The following is a 23,151-nucleotide window of genomic DNA, read 5'->3' on the forward strand; positions in this document are numbered from 1 at the left end:
GGCCCCGGCAACAGCCACACCCACTCAGCTCACTGACAAAGCCACGAACAAAAGGGGAAAGAAAGGCGTGGAATTTATTCAGTATCAGACCCGACGTGGGGCTCAAACCCACGACCTGTGAGATTATGACCTGAGCTGAAGTTGGCTGCTTAACCGACCGAGCCACCCAGGCGCCCCAGCCGAGTTGGGGAATTCTTAATGTGGCTTCAAGGACAGCTTCAGGATGGTCTGTGAACCGCAGAAACTACGTTCAGTTTGTATTTTTCCAGAGAAGAGGTCCAGAGCTTCCATCATAATTTTTAAGGGTCTGCCGTTCCCCAGAAGGTTACCATAGTCTCTCCAGAAGATCAAGACCAGGGTTAATGCCTGATTTTGGCATTGCTCTTCGTGTCAAGGAAGAGCTCAAAAACACAGCAGTTTCCTACCCGACTGCAAGTTAGAATGGCCTGATGAGTTTTAAAATGCACTCACCCCAGACATACTGAATCAGTTGCTGGGCGTTAAGCCCAGAATCTGTACTTGTGACAAGTTCTCTGGGTGATTCTGATGCCAAGGGGCCAGAGACTGCCATCTGACCCCTGCTCTATACTGTAAGGCTGTGCCGTCCAAAATGGCAGCCACATGCGGCTCTCTACATTTAAATCAACTGAAATTCAATCACATTTAAACTCAGTTCCTCAGTCACACTAGTTATCATATTGGACAGTGCAGATACAGAACATCGCCATCGCTGCAGAAAAGTCCTAACAGACAGCTCTTATTTAAGGCTGGGATAGTAATGTTTTCTCCAACAGCAAAATTTCTGTTCCTGGGATCCTGGGACAGGAGTTTAGACTAAATGAATTGCCGATTAACTGGAAGGTCCGAAAATATGCTTTAATTTGATCTTCAGTGATGATAACCTTTCTAAAATGTATCATATTTCAGTTCCCTCTTTGAGGGAGTACAGTAAAAACACCAGACTAGGAACTAGAGGATAGGAGTTCTAGCTTTGGCAACTTAAAAAAAAAAAAAAAAAAAGGCAGTGAGACCATTTTTGTTAAATGAAATCCTAGCTCAATGCCCAATATATAAAAGCTCAATGCCCAAAATATATAAAATGCCCAATATATAAAAGCACGCAGATGATAACGTGGGTCACATGAAGAAAGAGGTGCTCGCTAAAGAAGGCGGGCGGGAGCCCCACGTGGTCAGCTTTCTCTCATCCACCCAGGATTTCCGTGGAAGCCGAGGTCCTCTCTTCTGAGGAAGAAAGCTTGAAAGCCAGTGACCTAGGAAATCTTCCAAGGTTCCTTCTAGTTCCCCAACCAGATTTGTTCCCCAACCAGATGCAACGGATTCGTCAGGATCATCGGAGGGCAGGATGACCGATTCGGAATCAACACTGTCGGTATTCACTAAGCACCTACCATTATCGACCTCATTTTCAGATGTGAAGACCGAGGCTTGGAGAAGGTCAGTGGCCTGCCAGAACAGCCGCACGGCTACAAGCTGCAGAGGTGGGGCTGGACCCACGTGGCTGTCTCCAAGCCTGCATGTTCAACCCTGAGCAGACCACCCAGATTCTTCTGTTAGCTGCTCCCGACTTGTTTTGAGAACCAGGTGAGGTAGCATACAGGACACGCCAGGCGGTCTGCCCGGCCCACAGAAGATGTTGGATCAAAGTTCGTTTTCTTGCCCTGTGCCTGGCTCACAGATGCCATCACTGAGACAATGGGATTTCTCCGTGTTGGCATCATAGAGTCAACGTTTCCAGCCGTAGCTGAGGCCTTCAACGCACTGAGCCTCGGTTCTCTGTATATAAAAGGGAAATAAAAATCTCCGTTTCGTAGGGTCATCTTGGAAATGTCCACTGCGGGACCAGGGCAGACCGGGGCAAATCCCTGTCATGACTATTTCATCTGGAAGTACAAACTTATCCTCTTCTGAATGCCCAGAGGGGACACATAGCAGAAGCAGAATGACTCAACTTCCTTCATAAGATATTAGTTGAAAACCAATCTTATTCTGATGCTTCCTCTTTTGAGCCTTCAGCTTGCCTGGCCACTAGGCCGCACTGGGCTGGCCTCTGCCTATCAAGAATGAGGGGCTGTGCAGGAAGGGGAACCAAGGTCAAGTGCAAGGCAGCGTGAGCAGGCCTGGCAAAAACAGCCATCTGGCCTGGCAGATCCAGAGATCCCCATGTACACTCAGCCCCGGCTCCCCTTTCTACCCTGCCCGCTCTCCCTAACCTCCCCTACCCCCAGCCTCTGTCCCAGCCAATCTGTCTCTTTCACTTGCCCGAGCGCAGCAGCAACGGGTAAGCCTCTGCTTCTTTTCCTTTGCTCACTCTGACAATACCTTTGCTCTAGTAGACAATACCTTCTTCCTTTATTACTATCCGTCTGGCCCTCACCCATCCTTTATAACCGATCCCCTCAATGAAGCACCTGCATTCACCCCACAAGCGTTCAGTGAGTGTCCCCTAAATGCCAGGGCCTGTACTATGTGCTTTGTCTCCTTTACTGAGGAACCTCACAGGAACCTTGCAACGTTGGTGACATTATTCCCATTTTATAGACGAAGAAGTTAAGGCTCTAAGAGATAAGCTGCCTGTGGAAACAAATGAGGCCCAATTTACACAACTAGAGTATCTACCATGGGGTTAGGGCTCAAGCTTTCTGCCCCCTTCCCCTAGGACCTAAGTATTCCCAGTTCCATTCTAGCACAAAAGCTGAGCCACTGCCTGGGTGGCTCAGTTGTTTAAGCATCTGACTCCTGATTTCAGCCCAGGTCACCATCTCACGGTTCTTAAAAAAAAATTTTTTTTTAATGTTTTATTTATTTTTGAGAGAGAGAGAGAGAGAGAGTAGGGGAGGGGCAGAGAGAGAGGGAAACACAGAATCCGAAGCAGGCTCCAGGCTCCGAGCCGTTAGCACAGAGCCCGACACGGGGCTCGAACTTACAGACCGTGAGATCATGACCTGAGCCGAAGTCGGACGCTTAACCAACTGAGCCACCCAGGCACCCCTCTCACGGTTCTTGAGATCGAGCCCCGTGTCCAGCTCCATGCTGACATCAAGGAGCCTGCTTGGGATTCTCTCTTTCCCCCTCTCTCTACCCCGCCTCTGCTCTCTCTCTCTCAAAAATAAATAAATAAACATTAAAAAAAAAAAACTTGTTGGCAGAAGTACCTGGAATATCAAGGAACTGAGCAGGATTTTACCCATGTGTCTATTACTGCTTCTATTTTACTCACAGGGTTGGCCCACTGTTCACAATAATTTCTTAGCCTGGGTAGGCAGGAAGCACAAGAGCCAAAAATGAGGGATCTCCGGTAAAGGCGGAATCAGCAATACGCTGGACAGAGTTCTAGTCGAGTTACACCACCGGGATGTCAGGACTTTCAACCGGATTAGTTGTAACAGGCCATTTCATTTTCTTAAAACAACCACAACAAAACCCCCACATAAATACATACACATGGAAACAAGAATTCCAGGAAAGACGGCGCTACCTTCACTGAAATAGTCCCCGAGGGATGTGCTTTGGCAAGCAGAAACGTAAGCCAGAGAAATGAGATACAAGAAACAATGGAAGATGCAGGAATCCGTACGACACGTGGCTCAATTAAATTAACAATGGAATTAAAAAAAAAAATGTTTAGGGGCGCCTGGGTGGCTCAGTCAGTGGCACAGGTCATGATCTCACGGTTCAGGGGTTCGAGCCCCACGTCGGGCTCTGTGCTGACGGCTCGGAGCTTGGAGCCTGCTTCGGAGTCTGTGTCTCCCTCTCCCTCTGCTCCTCACCTGCTCGCACTCTTATTCTCTTTCTCTCTCAAAAATAAATAAAAACATTTTAAAAAATTAAAAAAAGAAAGAAAGAAAATTCCAATACAACATGGTCACGCAATGAGCCACACAGACACACAGCAGATGTAATGGGGACACGCGGAGGGGCACCTGGCCCAGCCTGGTGTGTGTCAGGAGGGGCTCCCTAAAGCCCTCGGGCTACATCTCAAGGGGCGAGCAATAGTTGCCCAAGGAAAAGGAGAAGGTATTGCAGGTGGAGGGAATGGCAAAAGTTGAGGTGAGTCTAGAAGGAGCCGCCAACAGCTCAAAGTTGCTGGTGGGCAAAGCTGAGGCCCGGGAGCCCCAAGAGAGGAGTTTGCAGATGGGGTCTGGGTACCAGATCACGGAAACGTGTTTGGTCCCGATGCAACTGCAGGGGTTAATTCTTAGCCAGAGGGGTAGAATTCAGAGGCAGAGTTCCAGAAGATGGAAGAACCCACAGGGTAGGGGTAGGGGCAGACGGGGGTGGGGGTGGGGAGGGGGGTGGACGTGGGCGTTTAAATGTGAACTGCGCGCTCAGGACAGAACCCCCACCCCACCTCCCAGCACCCTATCTCCCGCCAGGGCTGACAGCATTTAAAGCCGCAGGCCTGGGGGAGGCTGGCTTAACTCCCTCCCTCAGGCGGAGAGGCTGAGCCAGCTCTGGGACCTAGAGACACATCTGAGGAAGGAGGAAGGAGCACTCTGAGTTGAGACTCAGCCGGAGTCTCCAAACCGGCCTCACGCGCCAGCTTGAGGCCTGCTTCCCAGGAGGGCAGTTTCCGCCTAAGCGTCTCCCATTAAGGAGGACAGGAAATGTGAACGCACATCAATCATTAAAATCTCACCAATCAATCGTAAAATAAAAACCTGACATGCCCGCAAAACCTCGGTCTCGCCAAGGCCACGGGTCAAACTGCCGGGGTAAACACAATGTATGGAATGAAATTTCCGACTGTCCCCCGACTGCCACTACACGGCCGCCGACGCCGGCTGGCCCCGCACGTGCAGAAATACTGCGGTCCGAGGGCCCCTTCAGGTGGTCGAGGCAACCACCTCGTGTCTGTTCACTTCCAGCTTCTCCCAGACCTCCTCCCATCCCAAGCTAATCTCAAAACATCACATCCTTAACATAACCTCAGGTTCAGAGATATCCGTTGGCTGGGCACTGCTTCTGGGCCCAGTATCAATTCTGTGGTCCATAATCTGTCCGACCACTATCTCCCTAAAAACACAGGGTTTGGCTCTGGCCAGTCTGGTCTCTCCACACCCCACTTGCATGGGACTCAAATCGACAGGTCCCTGTGTGTATTATGTCCTTGTGTGGGTCACCCTGGACATCCTGCTTTTCCTTCACGGACCAAGCTCGCGACGTACGCCTCCAGGAAGTCCCTCCCAACGGTTTTATCGCACTAACCATCTCCATTTCCGACTGCTTATGGCACCGGCTCTCCTCACCATCTCCCTGACCCTTAATCACACCCTCACCTTCTTCTTCTTTTTTTTTAAGTTTATTTATTTTGAGAGAGACAGAGACAGTGCAAGCAGGGCAGGGGCAGAGAGAGAGGGAGAGAGGGAAAATCCCAAGCAGGCTTGGCGTGGGCCTGATGCGGGGCTCGAACCCACGAAACTGTGAGATCATGACCTGGGCAGAAATCAGGAGTTGGATGATTAACCCACGGAGCCACCCAGGCAGGCGCCCCACACTCTCACACTCTTTACTCATCAAATGAAATAATGCAGATGAAACACTCTGGAAATGAGAAACCCTTACACCAAGAGAAGACAGCCATTTCTCGTGCGCACAACTCAGAGAATTGTGTCTAGGTATGGAGCAAACAGAAATATGGAAAATCAGAGACACTCAGGGTGTTTTATGATAAAACTGGAACAAAAGGGTCTAATGACAGGGGGAGGATAATTATTAAATAAATGATGGCACAGCCATTAATAACGTTTACAAATAGTTTTTAACTATATGGAAAAATGCCAATGGAACACAGAAGTAACAGAGAAAGGATTCAGAATTATATCTAAAGTATGACCCCGCCTAGCATGTGTCCGTCCGCGTATTACATCAACCTTTATGAAAATGCAGACACTTAGCATAGACACGCGGCAACAGCTCTCTCTTGGGGTTTAGTGGTGTTTTGATTTTTTTTAAACTTTTTTAATTTTTCCACTTTTTTTCAACCATCATGTATTACTTTTCTGTTTTCATTTTTTTTAATTAAAAAAAAAATTTTAAGTTGATTTATTTATTTCAAGAGAGACAGAGAGAGTGAGTGGGGGAGGGACAGAGAGAGAGAGAGAGAGAGAGAGAGACCCCAAGCAGGGGATTGAACTCACAAACTGTGAGACCATGACCTGAGCTGAAACCAAGAGTTGGATGCTTAACCGACGGAGCCAGCAGTCGCCCCTCTGTTTTCATTTCTTAACAGATGTTTCCAAGTCATTAAAAAAAAAAAAAAAAAAAAAGGAAAGATATACAGTGAAAAGTGTAAGTCCTTCTCACCCTTCCCCCATCCCTCTGAGGGGATCCCAGTTAGTGGTTTCTTGTCTGTCCCACCAGAGATGTCCTCTGGGGAGTATTACTTTGTATAACAAAAACAAGCTCTGACTAGAAAAGGGTCTCTTGGTATGGGATAAGAATTTAAGAGGCATTCTGGCCCATGTTTGTGAGGGGGACTTCATAAATACGTGATGGCTGCCTCCTGCCCCCAGTGGAAACCTCACCAGAGTCTCGGTGGTCGGTCAGTGAGTTCTGGGAGCACGGCTACTAACACAGAAGGCTGGAGACGGGCAAGCCCGTCCTTCTGGTTTTGGTTTTCATTCTCTCTTTCTTGTTTCCCGCTGGGGACTGTGGGTTTTATCAGTTATGACTCAAGCAGTAGAAGGTGGCCCTGTCAGCCGTCCTCAGCTCTGATGACCCCTGCTTCCCTGCTTTTATTTATAGTCATGGGAGACAAGCGTTGCAGTAGCTGAGGCTGTGTTAGTGCTGGATGGAAGAAACACTTGTGCCCACAAGTGGCCCCACAGACAATGGGACAGACAGCGGCCCTGGACCAGACAGAAAGCCACCAGCCCCTCCTTCCCTGCTTACGTCAAGGGTGGGACCTGAGGGGTGGGCTCAGTCTGGGAAACCCAAAGAAGGCAAGTTGTTCTGGCTAATCTCTCCTACCTTCCTGATGTAATATCTGACCCGGTTTCTTTTTCTTTTTCTTTTTCATCTATATTTTGTTTTCAAATACAAAAGTAATACTTGTTCACTGTGAAAATTTCAACCATACAAAGTATATAGAGAAAGAAAGGAAGAAAGCAAGAAAGCAAGAAAGCAAGAAAGCAAGTTTTGCCCCATTCCCTCCTCCCTACAATGTAAGAAACCCTTAAATTTGGTATAAATCCTTCTAGGTCCATTAGCATTCATGTACAAACATAGAGTTTGGGACTGGTTTTAAAAGAAACACAGGCTTATACATACACAATATTCTAATTTTTTTAACGTTTATTAATTTTTGAGAGACAGAGCGTGAGCTGGGGGAGGGGAAGAGAGACAGGGAGACAGAGTCCAAACCAGGGTCCAGGCTCTGAGCTGTCAGCACAGAGCCTGATGTGGGGCTCGAACCCACAACTGTGAGATTATGACCTGAGCCAAAGTCGGATGCTTGACTGACTGAGCCACCCAGGCGCCCCTACATACATAATATTGTACAAGTCACATCTTTCACTTAACAATAGATAGATTATGGATACGGTTACATTTCAGTGTATGTTAGATCTCTCATTTTTTAAAAAAATTTTTTTGATGTTTACTTTTGAGAGAGACAGAGACAGAATGCAAGTGGGTTGGGGCAGAGAGAGAGGGAGGCACAGAATCTGAAGCAGACTCCAGGCTTCTGCGCTGTCAGCACAGAGCCCGACGTGGGGCTCGAACTCACGAGCTGTGAGATCATGACCTGAGCTGAAGTCGGACGCTCAACCGACTGAGCCACCCAGGCGCCCCTCTCTCATTTTTTTTAACGGCTCCATAAGATTCTATGGTATAAATATACCACCATTTCTTCATCTATTCCTCTATGGATGGACTTGCACATCGTTCCCAACTTTTCACTCTTGTAAGTAATACCGCAAAAAACCCAAAAACCGAAAAACAAAACCACTCCCCCTGCAACCGTTTATTTACTTCTTTGTGCACTTGTATAGGTTAATTCTGGGTGGTAAATATCTGGGGCTGGAATTTCTGGGTGACCCTTTTCATCGTGGGCTTGCTCTTTTCTCATTTCTACGTGTCAGAAAAGTAGGAAGCATCGGTCAGTCCGGGACAGGTGGGTTCCCAAACGTTATATCAGCTATTTACTAGAAAGATGCTATCCTTGCCTTCAAGGTGCTTATAATCTAGTTGGTGAGAATGGATGGCTGGATAAATAAATGATAAAGCAATCACACAACGATCTTGGGATCAGAGGGCCTTTGGAGGTCATTTATTCCAAGGTATCACTTAATAATCCTGAGGACGGCCATTTCAGCTACATTCACAGGATGGCCTTGGAGTCAAAAGATCCGAGTTTGAACTGGAGCCTCTACCACTCTGGTGTGTGACCAGGTGCAGATCACTTACTCTGAGACTCGGATATCTCATCTGTAGAACAGGGATGCTCAAACTAAAACAACAGGATTTTACAGGCCAATTAAACGCAAGAAGCAATCTCTAAATGCCCAATACTGTGTCTGGAATAAGCGGGTGCTCTATAAACGTGAGCAAAGCCTCCAGTCAGAAGGAAGCTGTCCCAAGATGAGCAGGCCCTTCTGGGCCTGGAAGTACCAGTTGTCTGAAAGTCCTTGCCTCTGCAGCGCTGAAATCTACCTTGCAAAGCCTCTAGCCAGCGGCCTTAGTATCAGGAGGAAGGTCTGGAACAGATGCTGTCAGAATAGGAGGGGAGAATCCTGAGACCACACGGCAGAAGCAGTCAGCCAGGAAAGGCCAACCTACCAGGGGGAAGTTCTTTGAAGTGCATTCGAAACGTGCCTTCCAGCTTTTTTCTCTGCTGGCCGTGCCTCAGCTCTGGATGCACTAAGGAACGAGCTGTGGGCGGTGGGTAATGAACCCGGGACCCAGAATTCCTGGGCAGCTCACGCTGAAATTAGCCGTCCTGTGGACATCTTCAAGTGTTTTCAACAAGCTGCTGCTATGTGTATACACATTAATTACACGCCGGTTGTCAATAATAATAAAAATAATAACGGCAGCTATTATTACATGCTACCTATCAGGTAACGCACGTACTATTTCTTGGGCCCTCACAGTAACGCTGTGAACAAGGCGCTAATATTGTCCCCTTTATGTGGGGGAAGACACTGAGGCTCAGGGGGTCAAGAGATCAGTGTAAGGCTACTCTGCAAGGAAGTGGCAGAAGCGGGATTTGTACACAGGACTCTTATGTCAAAAAGTACATACGCTTAACCATGATGCCCTATTTTCAAATGATCTAAGCTTTAAGAATTGGGGGGCGCCTGGGTGGCTCAGTCGGTTAAGCGGCCGACTTCGGCTCAGGTCACGATCTCATGGTCCGTGAGTTCGAGCCTCGTGTCGGGTTCTGTGCTAACAGCTCAGAGCCTGGAGCCTGCTTCAGATTCTGTGTCTCCCTCTCTCTCTGACCCTCCCCTGTTCATGCTCTGTCTCTCTCTATCTCAAAAATAAATAAACATTAAAAAAAAAAAAAAAGAATTGAGACCTCCCCCCCCGCGCCCCCCCCCCCCCCCCCCCCCCCCCCCCCCCCCCCCCCCCCCCACACAGAAGCAGCCACAAGCCAAAGGTCTGTTAGTGAGAAACCCAGGGACTGACCCAGGAGGAAGCATCTCAATTAGGGAGCATAAACGCAGTTGGCTGACGTTCTGGAAAGAAGACACTTGAAACGGTGATGGGGGAGCAAGACATGTGGCAGGCTTGTGTTCGTTCCCTAGCCCACCCACGCCCAGCGCAGGTATCAGCTAATACATACCTGGGCCCGTCACAAGGACCCATTCTATGACAAAGTTCAAATCTGCTATCCACTTTATGTTTTTAAATGTTTATTTATTGAGAGAGAGACAAAGAGAGAGAAAGAGAGAGACAGAGAGAGGGAGAGAATCTCAAGCAGGCTCTGCGCTCAGCACAGAGCCAGACGCGGGGCTCGAACCCACGAACCGTGAGATCGTGACCTGAGCCAAAATCAAGCGACTGAGCCACCCAGGTGCTCCAGCCATTCATTTGAGAAAACCTGGCTCCAGGCTATTTTGCTTTGGTTGTTGTTATTGGTTTGGTTGTTTGGTTATTTTTGTGGTTGTTGTTGAAGGGGGGTCGGGGACAGAGGGAGCAGGAAAGAGAACCTCAAGCCAACCCCAGGGAGGGGCCCTGACCTGAGCCAAAAAATCAAGAGTGGATCACTTAACCCAATGAGCCACCCAGGCGCCCCTAGGTTGTTTTTTTTTTTTAACAGCTACCGTCTTCATAAACATGGCCAGTACCTTGTCCTCCGGGCCCCTGATAAAGAGCATTGTAGACACTTCAAAAGAAGTGTTACAATGGCATTTTCAATTCAACTTTTGAATCCTTTGCAGGAGGAGAGCCAATGGCGGATTGAAGAGGTCACTGGGGCCTCACTGACCCACACAGACAATTATGGAATTGGTATGCAGGAGAACGTTGGGGGAGGGGAGTAGTATTGAAGGGGAAAAAAAAAAAAAAAAACCCAACCACACGCATGCCTCATTTTCTACACTAAACTGGCAAGGAATTTTTAATGTATGTTGTGTAAAAAAATTTCAAGTGTGTTCTGTGGGGGGTATTTTGTGTATTTAAACATTTTGATTAAGGGGGCCTGCAGGGGATACCATTCGGTAATGATCAATTTCCAAAGATTACAGTGCCATAAACTGCCCCCGACACCAGAATCATGCCAAACACAATCAGCTTTCTTTTGATGAGTCAAAATGCACTTCTGGATCTTGCCAAGCCTTGAGGTCATCATTACAAGCAACATTTGGTTGTGAAAAACAGCTCTCCTTGTTTAACCTTTTGAATTGGATTCTGAGCAAGGGAGCAGTTCCCTGGGCTACGGTTAATCCCACTGAAATACAACCACTTATTCCCCTCCTCTCTGGGTTTGTCTCTGGTCTTCCCAAGTGGCACTGGCTTCGAGCAGGGTCTACCTGTAATTCAGAGCAGATGGAGAAAGACAGGCTCAGCCTCCCTGTAAGGGAGGAGGCTCCAAGTTCGTTGTAGTCACTGGTGACTGGTTTTGAAATTGAGGAACTAGTTTGAGGAACCTTAGAATAAACAAGAAACCCAAACAACTCGGCTTTCCACAGAAGACTTCCAACGTGCGGGGGTTAATGGAAGGAAGCACCGTGGCAGTGGAACCCTGCCCATGGCTTCATTTCAGATGCTGCCATACCATACCCTTTGGCCGACTGGCCTGAGTGACGACTTGAGGACGTGAGCAGCAAAGGTGACTTTGACACGTCCCTGTATAATACAGCCCTTTATAATACAGTCGCATTCTTGCCCTCCTCTGGGAAGAGAAGAAAGGCTTGGGACCTGTGGGATAACGGGGAATATTCCAGAGGCTCTCAGAGTAATCCTTGGTAAAGGAGGGGAAACCGTGACTAGCCTGTGGCTCTCTCAGGCCGTCAGGGCCTAGAAGGAGGAATATGGATGCTATTCTTGTACTTTCACTTGACCACAAATACTTAGCCAGTGGTTCCCATTCTCCAGGTGCCGTGCTGGCCAAAAGATGCCATGGTGACCAAGACAGACAAGGTCCTTGCCCTCACGAGGCTTTCACCGTCGTAACCCTGGAAAGGCTCTTCTGGAATGCTGAACTTGGTTATTAAGAAGCACTGTCATGGGTCAGGCTTTGAATCATCTGCCTACGAGCCTGTGTCGGAGTGGCACCAAGCACATGGGCTCGGTCACTGTGTCACCGCCTTCTCTATTCCAGCCTGGAAGGCTGGGGTAAGTCAGCCACGTCTTTAATGGCTGGCTCCCTGTGGTCTGCTTCTGCTCTGAGGCATGTGCAAGCACACATTTCTCCTGACTGCCATACGCCTCTGCAACTATGCTCCTTTCTCCCAGAGTGCTGAGGTTTCCAGATTGTTCTCAAGCTCCTTTTCCAGGCTGACAAGTGGTACAAGAGCCCAAGATGAGAAATGCTGAGGGTGTTCCCATCCGGACACCTGCAGGATGGGAGGTGGCGCTCCTTGCCTCGGAGGAGCTGTGTGTGTGACCGTACCGGGCCCCGCAGGACAAGGAGGGTCCCCGGGCCACCACGTCTTCCTGGCTCCTCTCCAGCCTCCTCAGTCACGGTTCATTATTTAGCACCTGCAAGGTCTGTCTCCTCCCGCCCCGTCCCCACCACAGTGAGCTCCTCGAGGGCAGCACCTCAGTTATCCTCGTTTCTATATTCTAGCACCTGCCAGAGCCTACAACCGTGACATTCTTGGCAAGCACTCATCGAAAGGGTGACTGATGCGCTCCTGAAGAATAACCTGGTGCCTCGGCTCCAAGAGTCTGGCCAGCCTAGTGTCTGAGTGTCCAGACCGGCCATTCATTCAGTGAGCCGGAAGGGGCAGAGACAGCTCCCTATACCAGGGGTCACAGCACGGTGCTTATATTCTTTCTTTTTTTCTGTAAAAGTTTTTAATGTTTATTTATTTTTGAGAGAGAGAGAGAGAGACAGAGTGTGAGCAGGGAGGGGCGGAGAGAGAGGGAGACACAGAATCCGAAGCAGGCTCCAGGCTCCGAGCTGTCAGCACAGAGCCCGATGCAGGGGCTCGAAGCCATGAACTGTGAGATCGTGACCTGAGCTGAAGTCGGATGCTTAACCGACTGAGCCACGCAGGTGCCCCAGCACGGTGCCTGTATTCTGACTATATGGGGGTACAAGGAGGTGTCATGCAAGCTGGGTCCTGAGCCGCCCTTGTCCCCTTTCCTAAATGCTGACCTTGAAGACCCAATGATTTCCAAGTCTTTGAGACGGTGACCCTTCTGAACTAGACAACATCCATCTGGGCTCCAATGTGTGCACATATGCTCGCTAGGAGGTAGTACATACACAAATCTCTGCCTTTTACATTTATCTCTGTAAAGCTATTCCTGTCTCTCAAAGTACAGCACCTACCAGCTGGGACTATTGAGCATGGGCTCAAGAAGCCTGGTTCATCCAACTCACTTCTGGGGCCAAAGAAGTCCATTTCTAATCTTAATGGGTAATGACAACCTCATCTGAGGCTGGCTAAGGCCCCCTTTCCTCCTACCCCTCCCACCCCAGGTCATCCCTGGTATTGACCAGCAGAACTAGGAGTACTGGCAAATTCTGGCCCAGTAAAAGGACACATCAATGAGAGCATGAGGTGGGTGGTTAATCGCAGACACAACGGCTCTTTGCACTTACAGGGGCCACCATCCCGATCCGACATCATGCTCTGCCCATGAGGAAGAGCTTCTTTGCTCAGAGTTGCTGGAGGCATCCAGCTGGAATGACATCCGACTGCTCTGGCTTTCCAGGCCACCTGCATGCCACGGGTGACATGTCTCTTCTTCACGGCGGAAAGATACAGAAGGGCTTCTTGGTGCCCCATGGCTTTGTCCCCTCGCAATCAGTCATTAATAGTAACTGAACACCCACTTTGGGTAAGATACTGCTTGGGGAGGTAGGAAGGTACCTGAAAGGTGCAAGCAACCTTTGAGACTTCCGGGTAACCCTGCCCAGACTTGTATTTTCTTATCAACCTTGACCTCCTTTTGGTTACACAAACTTCGTGGTATAAGAGAGTATCAAATGAATAGCTTTCTGTTGACTTTTTCTTAGACCCACAGCAGCTGCCGTTCTGGCTCCACCCCTCCCAGGTCTGGCAGAGCTTGCAGAAAGGCTGAGAGGCATGGGGCCAAGGTGGGGGAATAAAGGAGGAACTAGTGAAAAAGTACAATTCCTACCCGGGAGCAGTTCCTCTGTTCTGTGGTCGCAGCACCGCATAGTGAAAAGAGCCTGGGCTTTAGTTCAGATACTGCCATTAACTGGCCGCGTGGCCTTAGGCAACTCTGCTTCCTTGGGCCACAGTTTTCTCTTTTGTAAAACGGGGGAGAATGTAGGGCGCCTGGGTGGCTCAGTCGGTTAAGTGTCCGACTCTTGGTTTTGGATCAGGTCATGATCTCCCAGTTCGTGAGCTGGAGCCTTGAATCGGGCTCTAAGCTGACAGTACAGAGCCTGCTTGGGATTCTCTCTCTCCGCCCCTCCCCTGCTTGCGTGCTTTCTCTCTGTCAAAAATAAATAAATAAACTTTAAGAAAAATAGGGGAGGGGTGCCTGGATGGCTCTGTCGGTTACGCATCTGACTCTCGGTTTCAGCTCAGCTCATGATCTCGCGGTTCACGGGTTGGAGCCCCGCATCAGGCTCCGTGCTGACAGCGAGAAGCCTGCTTGGAGTTCTCTCTCTGCGCGCCCCACCCCCTCGCCCCCGGTTGCTTGCTCTCTTTCTCCAAATGAATAAATAAAAATAAAAATCATTTTTTTTAAATAAAGAAAAATAGGGGAGAATGTAAATGATAACGATCATTTCTAGGCTGTAATTCTAATAGCTCTTTCTTGACACAGTGGTTGAGGCCTAAAGGTCACTTAGCCATGCCTGCCTGAAGTGAGGGCTGGCTAGTTCGGATGGATGGGGTGTGCATATAGGGCTGAGGTGGAGTCTGCGACCACTTGCAAGGTAATACTAGCGTTTCCCCCGAAGGCTTCAATAAAGTCAAGGCCACTTTGAGGCTAACCGTGGACATTGCCTACAGATGTCCCTGATCAGCAGTCAGGCTGAACACTAACCACACTGGTCTAGAACAGAGTCTGAACAAACCTTGTCTTGATGGACCCCTGGTCGTGGCCTTAGTGCTGAGAGGGTGAACAGAAGCCACAGGAACCAGACACTGGCTGGCAGGGGTGTCTCAGGACTTTCCTCTGCTCCTTCTTTCTGGGCCCAAACGCTGGTCCCGGAAGTGTCGACAACTGAGGTGGCGGTGGGCTTGGAATGACAGTGTTCTGAAGTCCAGGGTTGAATCTAGCCTTCTTGATCACCGCAGCTCTTTAGAGCCTTCCAACTCAGGTGGCAAAAAGAGAGGCAGGTAGAAAAGGGTTCCCCAAAAGGTCTTTCACACCAAAGTATGGTTTGCATCTCTCTGCTCTTTGCCAAGGGGTTTCCCAGCTCCCTGGAGCCAAAGCTCCCCTCCAGCTTCTTTGCTGACTGTCACTGGAAGTGGGCCATTTTCCACCCTCAAGGTGGCTGGACTCAGGAGTGCAGTGACACTGCTGATCTGGGCTCTGTGCCTTGTTCACATGACCCCCCCCCCAACCCTTCCCCCCCCCGCCCCAGCCAGGGGATCCATCTATCTGTCGGTTGGCAAGCCTTGGCTCCAACCCCTGCCTCCAAAGCCCTTCTGCTGAAATGAAAGTGATTTCTGACAGAGAGCTGTCTCTTCTTCTTTTATAAAGTATATATATATATATATATATATATATATATATACACATATACATATACATATATATACTATTTTTTTTAGTAATCTCTACACCCAACGAGGGGCTCGAACTCATGACCCCAAGATCGAGAGTCGCACGCTCTTCCGACGGAGCCGGCCAGGTGCCCCGTGGCAGAGAGCTTCTCTGACAAGGTCTGCTCAAGACTTCCTCTGCGACTGTGCCGGGGAATAAGTCGCCTGTCACCTACACCCCTGCACGGGTGACTCACCTTCTGGAGAAAGTGCTCTGCTCACCTAAGCAAAGCTGCCTGGAAAATGACTAAGGCACCTATCAAATGCACTCTGTGGGGCCGACCAGTTAGTGAGCCGGGTCCAGACATGCTGCCTCTCACCTCCGGCCTGAAGTCAAGTGTGGGGCTACCACTCCGGGCCTGCTGGTTTCATTTTCATCTGAACTGAGCTCCACATGAGGCTTGACATCCGGTGATCTATTTTTTCTAAAAACTAGGTTCACTTTAGAAATGACTCTGGCCATGAAGGCAGCTTCCCCAAGAGAAAACAAAATGTTATTTAAAGGGAACGTCAGCCTGGTGGGAGCCTATATTTTTGTTTTGTATCAAGAAGAGGAAAAAAGAACTTAAAATGTAACGTGAAACTTTTTTCCCCCTTGGGTGACTTCTCATTCTTTAAATATTTATTTATTTCGAGAGGGAGAGAGAGCATGAACCGGGGAGGGACAGAGACAGAGAGGGAGAGAGAGAGAGATCCCAAGCAGGCTCCGAGATGTCAGTGCAGAGCCGGACACGGGGCTCGATCTCACCAACCGTGGGATCATGAGCCGAAACCAAGAGTTGGACGCTTAACCGACTGACCCAACCCAGGCGCCCTCTTTCTTCAGAACCAAAATTTCCCTTTGAGTCCCTCAAACAAAGAACAAGTCCTTGTTGACTTATGTTCTATACGGCATTTTCCTACTTTTCATCTCCAGAGTTAAGGCGGGGACCCGCTACACCACATGGGGGACACAAGGGAGGCCTGGAAAGAAAGGCCCAGCCCTGCTTCTGGCTCAGAGTCCTGGGAGGGCCGAGGCTGGCCTAGGTCTAGGATCCCCCACTCTGATCGGGCAGAGCCTGGGCCTCTGTAGGCTCCTTTGGAGGGTGGTGAGGACAGTATCTAGTATAAGATGGGGAGAACGTGACAGCTAAAACCTCTGCCCAGAAGAAACATCCCCCGGAGGTCCTACTGAGAAAATGACTCTGCCCTGTCAGGCAGTCTGACCCTTCTTGACAGCATCTTCCAGAAGAAAAGGCAGCTACCACTACTGCTAAGCCACTGTGTCCTGCGGCTTATTATGTGCCAGGCACGGAGCTCAGCACTTTGCACAGGTGCTCTCATTTTCTACTCAAAACAACCCCGTGAAGTATTTCTGATCCCATGTATAGATGAGGCACCCAGTGCTTGGAGAAGCGAAGTGATTTGCCTGAGTCACACGGGCAGACTGTGGCAGAGCTGGACCTGACCCAGGTCTGTCTGACATGACAGCCCCAACCCCCACATTTGACCCCGGAGACACCACCAGACTTGCTCTACTGCTCGGGCCAAATCACCTGACCACTCGGCCCTAATTTCTGCCATCTGCAAAATTAAGACAAGTAGACTCATCCAGAGAACGTGCTAGTCCTCGGTCAGCCTTTTAGTAACGAGCAATTGTGAACAACCAATGCCACTCGATCGCTGTCAACGACACTCATTACTATTTTAGCATAAACAGAGAAACACAGCAGCTACCCCGGTGTAGTCACATTCAAAATTGGCATGTTCGGGGGGGAAAAAAAGTTACTCATGAAACTTATCCTTTCATGAGTAAGTTAGTAGAAAAAGCAGTGAAACAGATGTTAAGAAACGTGTGTTTAGCTTCTGGGCATGACGGTGCTCTCCTGAAGAATCTTGTGTGCCCTATTTCTCCTTAGGAGGCTTCCCTTTCCTGATCTTCGGCCCTGCCTTTCTTGACAAAGTAGAAGTATAAAAAAAAGTACAAAAAAAATGGCTACAACGTGCCATTACTCTTCATGCCATATAATTTTAAGGGATTTAAAAGCCCTAAGACAGCAAGCAATTAAAAGCCCTAAGACAGCAAGCCGGGAGGAGGCTCCGTTCAACTAGAACACAAAGAAGGACACACGGGCCACCGAAGGGAAAATGGCTTTTCTCTGCAGTGCCACTCAGGTGTGGAAGACAAGCCCCGAACTAACGACCGTCCGCCCGACGTACGTCGATGTCTCACTCCGCTCGACTGCAATGTTCTACTACCCAGGCTGCCCTATGTTTAGCCTTCTATTTCTGATCTACTGCTTTCAACATTTCAGTCAGCACCACCAAGTAAATGCATAAGCCTTCACACGTGCATCACTGCTAACGCTCGCTCCACCCCCTTGAGAGGGCCCAGCCTCCACTCCTTGCCCTCTGAGTCGAGTCGCGGTGTGCCGTGCACAGGCCAGAGGGCCCGGCCTATCCTTCGAGTTCCCCAAATCCGCTGCCATGGAAGGGTCTCCCTTCCCGCCAATTTCACACCGGTGCCATCAAAAGTGCCCGTTGTGCTCAGATGTTTCCAGTTTAACTGAAATACTAAAATGGGGCAAACAGGAAGCATCAGACACAACTGCGGTAGTGACTTATTAATCACGAAAGCAGAATTTTAGTTGCATTTTAACCTTTTGCCAGGAAAAAAAAAAACAGCTTTGAGATGATGGAAGCCTTTGGTACAAACAAGCTGCCTGTGAGAGTATCAAGCTGACTTATACTTTTCACGTAGGACTGATTCTGCTTCCACGATTTCTTAACTATCCTCCCGGAAAGAACATCTGTCAAGCCAACTGGTATGAATCTGTCAGCTCTTCATCAAGGCAGGCAGACCTGTTCGAAAAGCTCGTGTGCTGTCCACGGAGACAGGAAAAAAAATAGGAAATGAAAAGTGACTTCACGGGCCAAAGTGATAGAGCCCTCTTAAGGGGGTGCCAACGACGAAGAAAACAATGCTGGACGAAGCTTTGTCTTTCCCATCTCTACAGATCTCTCACCAGACCTTGGCCGGGATGAACTGTTACCATGAACCAAAAGGATCACAACAGTTGCCCGGAGTTGGACAACCAATCAGGGCCCAGCCTGCTTCTCAACATTAAATGATATATAAACACTCCAAGCAGATCACAAAGGAGTCAGTGTTCAACAGGAGAACCAAAATGAGGAACCAAACCTCCATCTGTTGAGGCGAAACGGCCAACCAGACATTTTTGTTTAATAGATGAAGGCTCATTTGGCAGGGTCTCTGTCTGTGGTGCCGCTCCCACAAACCCTACCAGACAATACCAGGGGCAAAAAACCCCCTTCAGAACGGCTCCTTATAATCTGAAAACAGTCAGAAGATGATCTGAAGGTTGGCAGCTTGTTGCTGTCTGATTTTACAACAGTGTTGGAACATACACCTGGGTACGTATTTCTAAAGTTACTTTTATTTTGAGACCTTCTGAGAAGTTCAGCACACCCTTCAAAATAAATGAGGATGTCTTAAAGGTGTCAGAGAGAGGTCTGGCATCACCACACCCAAGGAACTGACTTTGACATCACTTAAAAAACACCAACAGTAAATCCGAATACATCGTAAGCAAGCCAAGCACCTGTCCTCTCACGGCAAGAGCATAAATACCACGCCAGACCTCTCCCTTCTTCCTGCAACCAAGTCCCATAACGTGGTCCTGGTCCAGGGGAAAGAACCCTGGTAAGACTCCAGTGGCCCAGGCCTCTCACCCTGAGTCCTGGCTAGAACGCATTAGGCAAAATGTATACTACCCACCCACCCCCACCCGCCCCAGGTGCCTCACCTATGAAACAGGACAATACCGTCTATGTCTTCCTGCAGATGTCTGAAGGAAAATGGAGGTTACAGGTATGAAGACACTAAGTAAAAAACACATCACTAATGTTAAGATACTATCTCCCTCTAATCTCTCAGAGACTATGTTTCTAGTCAAGCGGTTTTCAACATTTTTCCTGGAATGAACTTCAGACTGCTCTTCTGTAGCGGGCCCCATTTCTCACCGTTTAACTTCATCGGCTTAGACGCCTTAATCAAGCCACTGGTGTTCACCGCCTCCAGTTAAAAATAATCCTGCCACTTCTACCACTGATTTCTGTACCTTTTCTCTGCTTATCCTCTGCTCCCCACACTACCTCCCCAGCACACCGTTCAAGACCGAAAGCAACAGTTTTAACTCTATTTAGGAGGGAAGCACTTCTGAAGTTGCCCAGCACCAAGGAGGCTTCTGGGGCAGGTGAGACTGCACTCTACAAGCGGCCTCTTTCTACCTGGTGCCTGGTGGGCTTCCAAGATGGGAACATTATACCGGACCCGGATAAAGTCCTGAGCGTAGCGGACATAAGAATCACAGAAGGGTCAGGGTGAGAAAGGATGCCGAGAGTGGCCAGCATTGCCCCACCGGGTGCCAAGGGCAAGCTCCGCTCCTTCTCCCCGCTTCGGAATGTGACCCGAGAACTTCCCAAGGGAAGGCCGAGGGTTTCACGGCCACAGCAGGTGAGAGGACGCACAGATCCGGGGCGCTTGTGCATCCGCCACCTTCCGTCCCGAGCCGAGGCGAACCCCCACCCTGCGGGCACCCAGGGAGAAGAGTAGGAGGGGCGGGCTCGGCGGCAGGGGAGGCTGAGCGCGGGGTCAATGGGGGCGTTGCGTTGGGGAAGGGGAAGCAGGGCGCCCCTATGCGCGCTCTCGGCGAGCGTGCGGCCTGCGGGGGTGCGAGACGAGAGCAGCGTGCGACCTTGGCCCTGGCAGCGTGGTGCGAAGCGAGCGCCGGCGGCCGGCCGCCGGGGGCTCGCGCGCGAGTGGATCCGACCGTCCGCGCCGCGGACCCCCACCATTCCGGGCGGCGGGCCAGGTCGCGGCCCGACCCCGGGCTGTGGGGCGATTCTTCCCCGCCGTTCCCTCGGCGCCCCGCTCGGAGTCCCGGGATCCCGTTCAGTCACTTACCGGCTGAGCGCCGATCTCCCCAACCAGCGAGTGTCGCGCTCCCCTCGCCCGCGGTCTCCCGCCGTCGGCCGCCGACCGCTGTGCTCCGGGACCACGGTCGCCCCGCCCCGGCCTCGGGCCCCGCCCCCCGCCACCGCCTCGGGCCCCTCCCCCCCTCCACCGCCTTCCAGGCCGCCCCCGGGGCCACGCCTCCCCCGGCGGCTGCAGATTTGTCCTGCTTCGCGCCTCCTTGCTTTGGCCGCACCTCCGCCTTTGGCCCCGCCCATTCCTCCAGTCTAACCAATGAGACGTCTCGCCCCGTCATACGGCCCCCTAGCAACGATTGGCTAACAAGGCCTTGTTTCCAGAAATGGGCACTATTTCCGGACAGTGTTTATAGAGCAGAGATTGCCAGGCGGACAGATTGACAGAAGGCGGAGGCGGCCGGGGTGTTGGTGCAACCGCACATGCGCGCTGGGCTTCTGGCAGTCTTTTTATGGGTTGCGTGCTTCTGGACATTACGGGAAGGAAGGGCGAGTGTGCGCATGCGTGGGCCCCTTAGGCCTCGGACTAAGGTTACCTTGGAGACGACGAGGCGCTCTTGCTCCTGGATCTGGTCCTGCTTCCTCTTTGCAATTAGCCTCGGTGTGGTGGTTGGGGGGGAGGGGGGAGCGGGGAGGAGTAGAAACACTTTTATTGAGCACTTACTGTGTGCCCCGCGCTGTAGACTCCCTGAGGACGAGTAAGACAGGTTCTGATGCCTTACCTTGAGAAGATTGGGGAGCCTAGGCCCTTCATGGGTCAGATCCAGGCCTGGATCTGGATCCAGGACGTGTTGAAATCCAGGCCTGAGGAGAGCTTGCTGATGGAGTGGTGCAACCCCTTTCTACGGCCAGGGAGCAGCGTGGTGAGAGCGCTGCGCGAGGCATCTCCTCGCTGGGTTTACAGGTTACAGAGCCAGAGAGAAGACTGGAACGTTACCTGTGCAAGAAAAGGACCTGGAATCTGAACATGCTCCAAGGTGTCAACAGTGCTTCTTTCTGAATGGGGAGTGGGGAGTGGTTAGGGAGGTAGGGGTATTTTTTTCTTTTCTAACCTTTGCCTATCTGTGTTTTCCAGTGTTTCCACCGTGAGCTTGTATTTTATTTGTAATAAAAAATTACAAACTTAAAAAAAAAGTTTGCAAAATAAAAGATACACCCCTATCCGGGCACCCCACCTCCTTCGGTGGTCCACAGCAGGCAGGTCTGGTAACTGGATCCAGTGGTGGGATTAGGAAGGCCCAATCTGAGATGTCTTGGGAAGCAAGGATCATGCCATCTCTGAAAGTGTTAGAACAAAGACCCCAGGAGCTGTCGTTTTCAGGCGGTCTGTGGTAGCTCAAAGCCTATTTTTGGAGGTCCGTGTTGTTGGGGGTTACCCGAGGCCAGGGGTCAAAAACTCGCAACCTAAGGGCCTCACCCACTCACTCAGGCCACAGATATGTTTTGTTTGGCTGGCGGAATGCTTTGTTTTGTTTTGTTTTTTTAAATTTAAATGCCTTAGAGCAGTTCCTCACAGCCTCTGCCTGTGTTGTCTTACACCCAGCCACTTAGCTTATGTCAGTCATCCTTGTCTCCCCTGAAGCATTTGAAGTTGTGGTCCTCAGTAATGCCCATGCTTTGGAGCTGGACGCCGTCTGCTGTATAATTGGTTCTGCCACTGGCCAGCTTGGGAGATGGCGGGCAAGAGAGAAGCTGGGGGCCCCTAAAATTCCTTCCAACCCCAGGGTTTTTCATTTCAGTCACTCTGGGAGAGGCAGAGCTTGGCCAGATGGTGGTTTACACCTTGGTATCTTGCCTCTCCCACCACCTATTTGCCTCTGGGCACACCACTTCTCAGGAAAGACGTGGGCACGGGCCCAGAGTCTGCAGACGCTCCCTGGCTTGCCATCGTTGCTATAAGACACCCAATGCCCACATACTTTGCCCAGCTCGCCTTGACACTTCTTTGGTCTGGGGTCCCCTGCATGTACCTACCCACCCCGTCAAGATGATCTGTCTTAGAATCTATCCACTAACCCTAGTGTGCGTTAGTGGGAGACAGTGACGGCTTGACCCCAAGTTGCAACTCCCATAAAGGAAATTCACATCAGGTTGCAGTGAGGAACAAACTGCTACAGACCAGTGAGGAGGGCATTTGGGACAAGCAGGGCTTCGTGGTTTCGGCCACCTTTCTCAGGCCTTTCCAAGCCCCGCTGTGTCCGGGGGGGCTGTGAAGTGAGGAACAACACAATACCCACTCCAAGTGAGCGCCTTGGAATCTCTGAGTCTTGAGATGCCTACATGTCTTGGAAGGAGAGCTTCAGGGTAAAATTATTTCCTCCCAGCCCAGCCAGTTAAGTCACAACAACCTGGAAAGCCTTCTAGCCTTGAGTCACTTGGGCAGCCCCAGCTCTGCTTTCAGTAAAAGAAATAGACGTTTACAGGGTGACTCACACCTGGAGCAGGGAGCCAGGTTCTCAGCACTCAAGGATTTCCACATCCTACCCCAATGGTTCGGGTCTGGAAAAGGGGTAAACTGTGCTCTTCCAAAAAGACTAGCGACTTCTGTTTTTTTAAGACCTTGCAAAAACGGCACCAGACGCTTCTAAGTGCCTCGTGGGGTGACCTCCCTGAATAGTCACTCTCGCGTGGGCTTTCTCAACCTGGCGCTATTGACGTTTGGGGTTGCGTTGGATCACTTTTTTGTAGTGGAGGGCTCTCATGCGCGTCGTAGGATGTTAATGAGCACCTCTGTTCACCTCTGTTCACCACCCCCCTACATCCAGTTGTGACAACA

General features: G+C 50.3%; 1 protein-coding gene across 1 annotated transcript in view; it reads right to left on the minus strand.

Moving 5' to 3' along the window:
* MAP3K14 (mitogen-activated protein kinase kinase kinase 14) overlaps positions 1-20,441 on the minus strand; it is a 43,219-nt gene extending 22,778 nt beyond the window's left edge. The window contains exon 1 of the mRNA XM_042916358.1: positions 20,353-20,441. The gene's annotated coding sequence lies outside the window, so the exon portion shown is untranslated. The remainder of the gene's footprint in view (positions 1-20,352) is intronic.
* Between the last annotated feature and the right edge of the window lie 2,710 nt (positions 20,442-23,151).

Source organism: Panthera leo, chromosome E1, assembly GCF_018350215.1.
Source record: "Panthera leo isolate Ple1 chromosome E1, P.leo_Ple1_pat1.1, whole genome shotgun sequence".
Lineage (NCBI taxonomy): Eukaryota > Metazoa > Chordata > Mammalia > Carnivora > Felidae > Panthera > Panthera leo.